Raw genomic sequence first — 7,853 nt, 5'->3', positions numbered from 1 at the left:
CTATTATCCATTCGATCTTAGTTATATATATATGTTCCGTTTACATGGTGTCATCATAAGGGGTACCAGATATGGGTCAGGTCATCAGACACTAATCAATGCACATTTTTTTAGTACAAAACATAATTTTCAAATAGAACATTTGATATACAAAACTAGAAACTTAACAGTAAAGGGTTTAATCCATTTTATTAAACCAATTATAAACTTAAAGGACCTTAGGTGGTTAACTCTATAATGCCTTAGTTTATACATCAGGGATATATATAATTTATATCCGATAGGTAGTTGTATGTGTGCCTTTTGCCTCATTCCCTATTCCTTTATTTGGTTGTGGGCTCAAGGCAGATTCACACAATTAACTATCTATTCGATATTAGATTATATATAGCTGGTATAAACTAAGTGGTTATAGAAGGAACCACTGTGGTTACCATTTTTATTATAAGAAATAAGGGTTTTGTTAAAGAACCTTTTCACCAAATATCAAGGAACTATTACAGTTAAGTTCGTGAGTATCAAGTGAATACACCAGGTTTATATACAACAATGATCTAACAACCAATGGGGTGTGTGCCATCTGCCTCATTTTGTGTTCCTTGTTTGGTTGTGGGCTTAGGGCAGATACACACAATCGATTGTTTGTTTACTCTGAGTTTTATACAACTTGTATCCATTTAATATTCATAGAAAGGATTGTAGAGTTATTTGTACTTATCTCTCATCAAAATAGGAAATATAGGATTTTCTGGAGGAACATGCGAACTTTTCTAAACAAAACTTACAACTTACTACAACTTACTAAGCTTTCTACAACTTACTTACATCACTAAAATCTTATGAACTCACCCGCTTAATTGCCGATAAACTCTTTCAAAATAACTTGTATTCTTAGGAAACTAGTAGACAGGTATTCGCACTGGGAATTCAGAAGATGGAGCAGTATAGCTTCAAGTCTTGTTTTGTTATTTTCTTATGTATTCTATGTTTTGTGAACACATACTTTGTAAACACTTTATTTCTAATGAAATGGTTGTTTATTACTTTAATTACTATGATGCATGTCTTGTGATACTAAACATGACGTTGTGACAACTGACATTTCAGGTCATTCTCGGACTCATGGATCTTTTTATAAAAACTAGGGAACAAAGTGAAGTTCGCTGCCTGTACTTTCTCTGAGAGAGCTCTGACATGGTGGAATGGCCATGTCAAGTCACTAACGCTAGTAGTGGCTAACTCTATGGGCTGGGAGAATCTAAAACAAATATTACTGCAAGAGTATTGTCCACGAGGTGAATTGCAAAAGCTTGAACAGGAACTTTGGGGCCTTACCATGGTAGGCTCAGATATCACGACCTATACCAACAGGTTCAGTGATTTGGCAATCCTTTGCCCAGGAATAGTTTCTCTAGAGAGCAAGAAGATCAAAAGGTACATCTGGGGATTGTCACCCTAGATTCGAGGAAGTGTTCTAGCTTCCAAACCAATCACCTTCGATAGCGCCAAACAATTAGCACAAGCTCTCGTAGACCATGGGGTATGCTAAGACTTCGCAACTACCGCACCGGAACAACCCAGAGGAAGCAACGACAACAATGACAATACCAACAACAACAAGAAGAAGAGCCTCTGGAATAAAAGGAAGAGTCAACCTTCACAGCAACCTTCCAAGAAATAACAGATCGTGGCAGTCCATGCCGCTACTGCCCCCACTACTGCACCAATTACCACTACACCAGCAAAGCCATATGCTGGAAACCTGCCAAAGTGCAGCAAATGCAATTTCCATCACAACCTAAATTGTCGGGAGAGGCACTGCAACAACTGCAACAAGAAGGGGCACACTGCCCGTTTCTATAAGGCACCGGCACGAGCAATCACCCAAGTCCCTGGGGTCGGTGTGGGCCAGACGTGTTATGGTTGTGATGAGGCTGGACACTACAAAAGAACATTCATTTCAAATTTATCTACTGCTGATCACTATAAAGAGCTTTGATGTCATCATCGGTATGGATTGGTTAAGCCTACACTATGCCGATATACTTTGTCACGAAAGGGCCGTTCGCCTGAATCTATCAAACGGCGAAACTCTTGTCATTTATGGTGACAAACTCGGTACCAATTTATAAATCATCTCTTGCGTCAAAGCCCATAAATACCTACATAAGGAGTACCATGCCTTCTTAGCCCACGTGGTAGATAAGGAAAAAGAAACGAAAGGCATCAAAGACATTCCAGAAGTCTGCGATTTTCCCGATGTTTTCCCTGAAGAGCTTCCCGGAGTTCCACCGGAACGTCAAGTCGAGTTCAGAATCGACTTAATTCCCAGAGCTACACCAGTAGCTAAGTCGCCGTACTGTCTAGCACCGGTAGAGATGCAGAGTTATCCATCCAACTAAACGAACTACTCAACAAAGGATTCATCAGGCTGAGCTTCTTACCTTGGGGAGCACCAGTCTTATTCATAAAGAAGGATGGATCTTTCCATATGTGCATCGACTACCGAGAACTTAACAAGCTCACTATCAAGAACCGATACCCACTACCACGCATCGACGACCTATTCGACCAACTCCAGGGAGCGATTTATTTCTCAAAGATCGACTTAAGATCAGGGTACCACCAACTACGAGTCTTGGAAGGAGATGTTCCCAAAACAGCTTTTCGAACTCGTTATGGTCACTACGAGTTTGTAGTGATGCCCTTTGGATTAACAAACGCACGGGCGGTGTTCATGGACTTAATGAACAAAGTGTGTAGTTCATTCTTGGACAAATTTGTGATCGTGTTCATAGAAGATATACTCATTTATTCAAAGAATAAAGAGGATCATAGTCAACACCTCCGACAAGTCTTGGAAACGCTAAGAAAAGAGAAGCTATAAACAAAATTCTCCAAGTGTGAATTTTAGATTCGGAAGGTAGATTTCCTAGGTCACATGGTTAGCAAAGACGGAATACACGTGGACCCTTCCAAAATCAAAGCAATCGAGAACTGGTCAGCTCCAAGAACCCCAACGGAAATTCGACAATTCTTGGGCCTTGTTGGCTACTACCGAAGGTTTATACAGAACTTCTCGAAGATTGCAAAACCACTTACCACCCTGACCCAAAAGGGTGTTACTTTCAATTGGGAAGAAAGACAAGATGTTGCATTCCAAACACTGAAGCAAGCACTGTGCAGCGCACCTATATTGTCCTTGCTAGAAGGAACATAAGACTTCGTGGTCTACTGTGATGCATCTAATCAAGGTCTTGGATGCGTACTAATGCAACGAGGTAAGGTCATCGCTTACGCCTCAAGACAACTCAAGACGCACGAAGTCAACTACACTACCCACGATCTTGAACTAGGAGCAGTTGTTTTCGCGCTAAAAATCTGGAGACACTATCTTTATGGCACGAAATGCACGATCTTCACCGATCACAAGAGCCTTCAGCACATCCTTAACCAAAAAGAACTTAACATGAGGTAGAGACGATGGGTTGAACTACTGAATGATTATGAATGCGAGATTCGCTGTCACCCAGGAAAAGTGAATGTAGTAGCTGATGCCCTTAGTCAGAAAGAATACTCAGGTCGCCGAGTGAAATCCTTAACCATGATGATCCATTCACATCTGTCCATACAAATCAAGGAAGCCCAGAGAGAGGCCTTGAAAACAGAGAACGTAGCAGGTGAAGCCCTAAGAGGAATGGACAAAAATCTTGAAGTCAAGGGTGACGGAGTTCATTACATCATGGATCGGATCTGGACACCAATGTTTGGTGGATTTGGAGACGTGGTCATGAACGAGGCTCATAAGACTCGATACTCCATGCATCCAGGGTTGGACAAGATGTATTTGGACCTCAAGAAACTGTATTGATGGCCGAACATGAAAGTAGAGATCACTACCTATGTGAGCAAGTGTCTGACTTGCGCTAAGGTCAAGGTAGATTACCAGAAGCCATCGGGATTGCTACAACAACCCGAAATACCCGAGTGGAAGTGGGAACAGATAACGATGGACTTCATAACCAAATTACCCAAGACAGCAGGTGGAATAGACACCATCTGGGTAATCGTGGATAGGTTAACAAAATCCGCACACTTCCTGCCAATAAGAGAAACCAACAAGATGGAGAAGCTAGCTCGAACCTACATCCGAGAGATTGTGCAACTACATGGTGTACCAATATCCATTATCTCCGACAGAGATAGTAGGTTCACCTCGCGGTTCTGGCAATCGTTAAAAAAATCTCTAGGAATGAGGCTCAACATGAGTACTGCTTACCATCCACAAACCGACGGTCAAATTGAGAGGACCATACAAACCTTGGAAGATATGCTAAGAGCTTATGTAATCGATTTTGGTAAAGCGTGGGATACCCATTTACCACTAGTCGAATTTTCGTACAACAATAGCTATCACTCCAACATTAAAGTTGCTCCATTTGAAGCCCTCTACGGACGGAAGTGTAGATCACCACTGTGCTGGACTGAAGTAGGTGACACACAACTAGCCAAGGGACAAGTACTCGATAGCACTCTCACTGGCCCGGAAATCATAAGAGAGACAACCGAGAAGATTGTACAAATTCGGGAATGACTAAAAGCTTCAAGAGACAGACAAAAGAGTTATGCAGATAAAAGACGGAAACCCTTGGAATTTCAGGTAGGGAATCGGGTGCTATTAAAAGTCTCACCCTGGAAGGGGTTAATACGTTTCGGAAAACGTGGGAAACTAAACCCGAGGTATATTGGACCATTCGAGATCCTTGCAAGGATCGGCCCAGTAGCCTACAAACTTCGTCTACCGCAGGAACTTAATAACGTACACCCTACCTTTCATGTGTCAAACTTGAAGAAATGTTTGTCCGATGAGACCCTCGTCATCCCTCTAGATGAAATCGAAATCAACGAGAGTCTCCACTTTATAGAAGAACCAATTAAAATCATGGATAGGGAAATTAAAAGAACAAACCAAAGTCGCATACCCATCGTGAAGGTCCGCTGGAATGCAAAGCGAGGACCTGGATACACTTGGGAACGCGAAGATCAGATGAAACACAAGTACCCACATCTTTTTCCCTAATCCACAAGTGTTTTGTTTACATTAAATTTCGGGACGAAATTCCCTCTGACGGGGGGATGATGTGACATCCCGATATTTCGATTCTATGTAATTACTTAAAAAGCCAAGTATTGTAACCACTTTTGAAAATAATGAATTTAACTTTGAAAAATAAAAATGTACAAAATTCTCTATTTGGTTACCTACAATGTTAGATATCATTAAACCGTGATCGTACATAAAAAGAACGTCCAAATCTGACTTCGTATGAGAAAGTTATGATTTTTCCAAGTTCGGTATAGCGATAGACAGCTAAAAACTAGGAACAGAGATCGAGCGACTTTTGGCCGGAATGACCTAAATAAGAATCGATGGTCTCGACAATGGTTTTTCAACGGTAAAAAGTCTGGAAAAAACAAACATCGGATAAAGAAGTTATGGATTTCTAACGAACTTTTCTTACCCCGACCTTTTAATAAAAAATAATAAAAATAAATTCAAAATTTGCCGACGGAGTCTAAACGAAAGTTGTAGAGCATAGTCTCACCTACGCGTGGATATAAAGATTGTCGAAAACGGAGTTCGTATGAAGAAGATATGAATTTTTGAAGTTTACTAAATAATAAAAACATAAATTTAAATCAAATTTCGGTATTATCCAAAGGGGGAGTCACCGGGCCAATCCGAGTTACGCCCAACGTAACAGCGTACGCCCAACGTACTTGAGGACTAGGCCTTGGATCGTCCACGTCGCCCCCTATGCAAGGCTATGCCCCATCCCATCCGAGCTCCGAGGCAGTCGAGGATGCGGTCACGCATGATGCACGCGTACACCCAACGTAACCGTGTACACCCAGTGTACCGAGGCGGTTCCCATCCCCTATATATTTTCAATAACACCTTGTCTTGTGGAAATAAAACGTGTTTATATATATATATATATATATATATATATATATATATATATATATATATATATATATATATATATATACAAATCAAATGCTCCATTTTTACATTAGGTATATGTGATCAGTCAAGTCACTTTACGTGTTATACTTTACATAATGAGTGAGCATTACATTAGGGTTTACTATATAAATGAAACACACACTTTGAAAAACTATAATATGTATAGCTTACGAGAAAATCAGGAACATTTACACACTAGAAACACTATATCAAAGAGATATTTTCTTACATAAGAATAAATGGACATTTTTCATACGTACATCTGTTTTATACTAAGTTTTGTGAGACATTTCACGTACTTTCGAGTATGCATTTTAAGTCCTGTATTATATACCATAATCCCTTGTAGGGGGAGCGTGATACTTGTGTATAGATCTATACGAGATTGACAATCCCGCACCTAAGTTGTTAGCTACAACTAGGCCGGCAGGCCTGGGGTGACAAACGTCATAACTTTCCAACGCTTGAAGAACGTTGATATAGGCATCCTGGTCAAATAGTATGGTTATAAGACTCACATGGAGTATTAAAAACACATTGATTGACGGGGTTTTTCAAATGCCTTAACGATTTACACATAAAACTACTATTTTAGGCATGAATAGCACTATTGCAATTACAGTTTTGGAACAATCAAATTACCATATACTATAGTAGAAAATATGGGATTTTCTTGGAACACATAAAACTACTATTTTAGGCATGAATAGCACTGTGGCGTTAGTTTAATTTCATTTTAAACATCATATTGTAATTTTCTTTTGAAACAAGTACCTTTAAACAATGTAAACTTTTAAATTATATATGCGATGGTTGTATTGCTTTCTTTACTATGTATTCAATTGTTTCGATACTACATGAAGTCATCCGCCCTCGAACGATTCCACCGTTCTGGTTTGGGGGTGTGACACTTACGCCCGACATACACTTTGTACGCCCAACGTAAGGGCCATACATGCAAACTTTAAAGCATAAAGGACTGAAAAGTAAAATTACCTGATAACAGGTGTTACAAGTTTGTTCCGATGACATAGAAAGAGACTTCATTTGGAACTTCAAATTTTATACCCCCCCTTTTTTTTTTTTTTCAAAAATATACCTTTTCAACCATTATAAATACCAACAACAATCTATTTTTATAACACACAACAACCGTTATTTTTTTCACTCAAACACTCTCCTTATTTTGTGGAAAATATGGCTTCTTCCAATTTCCCACTAACCCAAAAACTCCATAAAAGAAACAAGAAAAATACCCATAACACAATCACTTCAAACCATTTATCATCTACCTTCTTCCAACATCAAATTGATCGTCCTATTTATTCACCTCATAGTTACCATTATCTCGATGCATACTATACTTTATATCCTATTCAATCACAACCCCAATTCTAATCTCAATCTCAATCTCAACCCCAATTCTAATTTCAATCTCAAGTGTAATCCCAACCAGAAAAAGAATTCAACCCATTTATCAATCAACCCGACTCTCAATTCCAATCTCAAACCCAAAATCAAATCTAAACTCACTCTCAACCTGAAACTGAAGCATGAAAAGATTCAACCTCAAACAGAATCCAAAAAAAAAAGACACTTTATTAGAATTTGACAAGGGATTAGCTCGTGCGTGCATGAGTAGATGTTTTAGAAGGTTAGTTGGGAACAACCAATATACACCAACTTGATTATTTTTTTATATAAATTAATTTTAGTTTATCAAAAGTTAGGAAAAACCCATATACGCTTGGTTATTTTTTATATAAATTAATTTTAGTTTAAAAATAGAATTGCAAAATTGGCAAGAAAAACACCCCCTATA

Source organism: Lactuca saligna, chromosome 1, assembly GCF_052625555.1.
Source record: "Lactuca saligna cultivar CGN05327 chromosome 1, ASM5262555v1, whole genome shotgun sequence".
Lineage (NCBI taxonomy): Eukaryota > Viridiplantae > Streptophyta > Magnoliopsida > Asterales > Asteraceae > Lactuca > Lactuca saligna.
Note: the sequence above shows the minus strand (reverse complement) of the source record.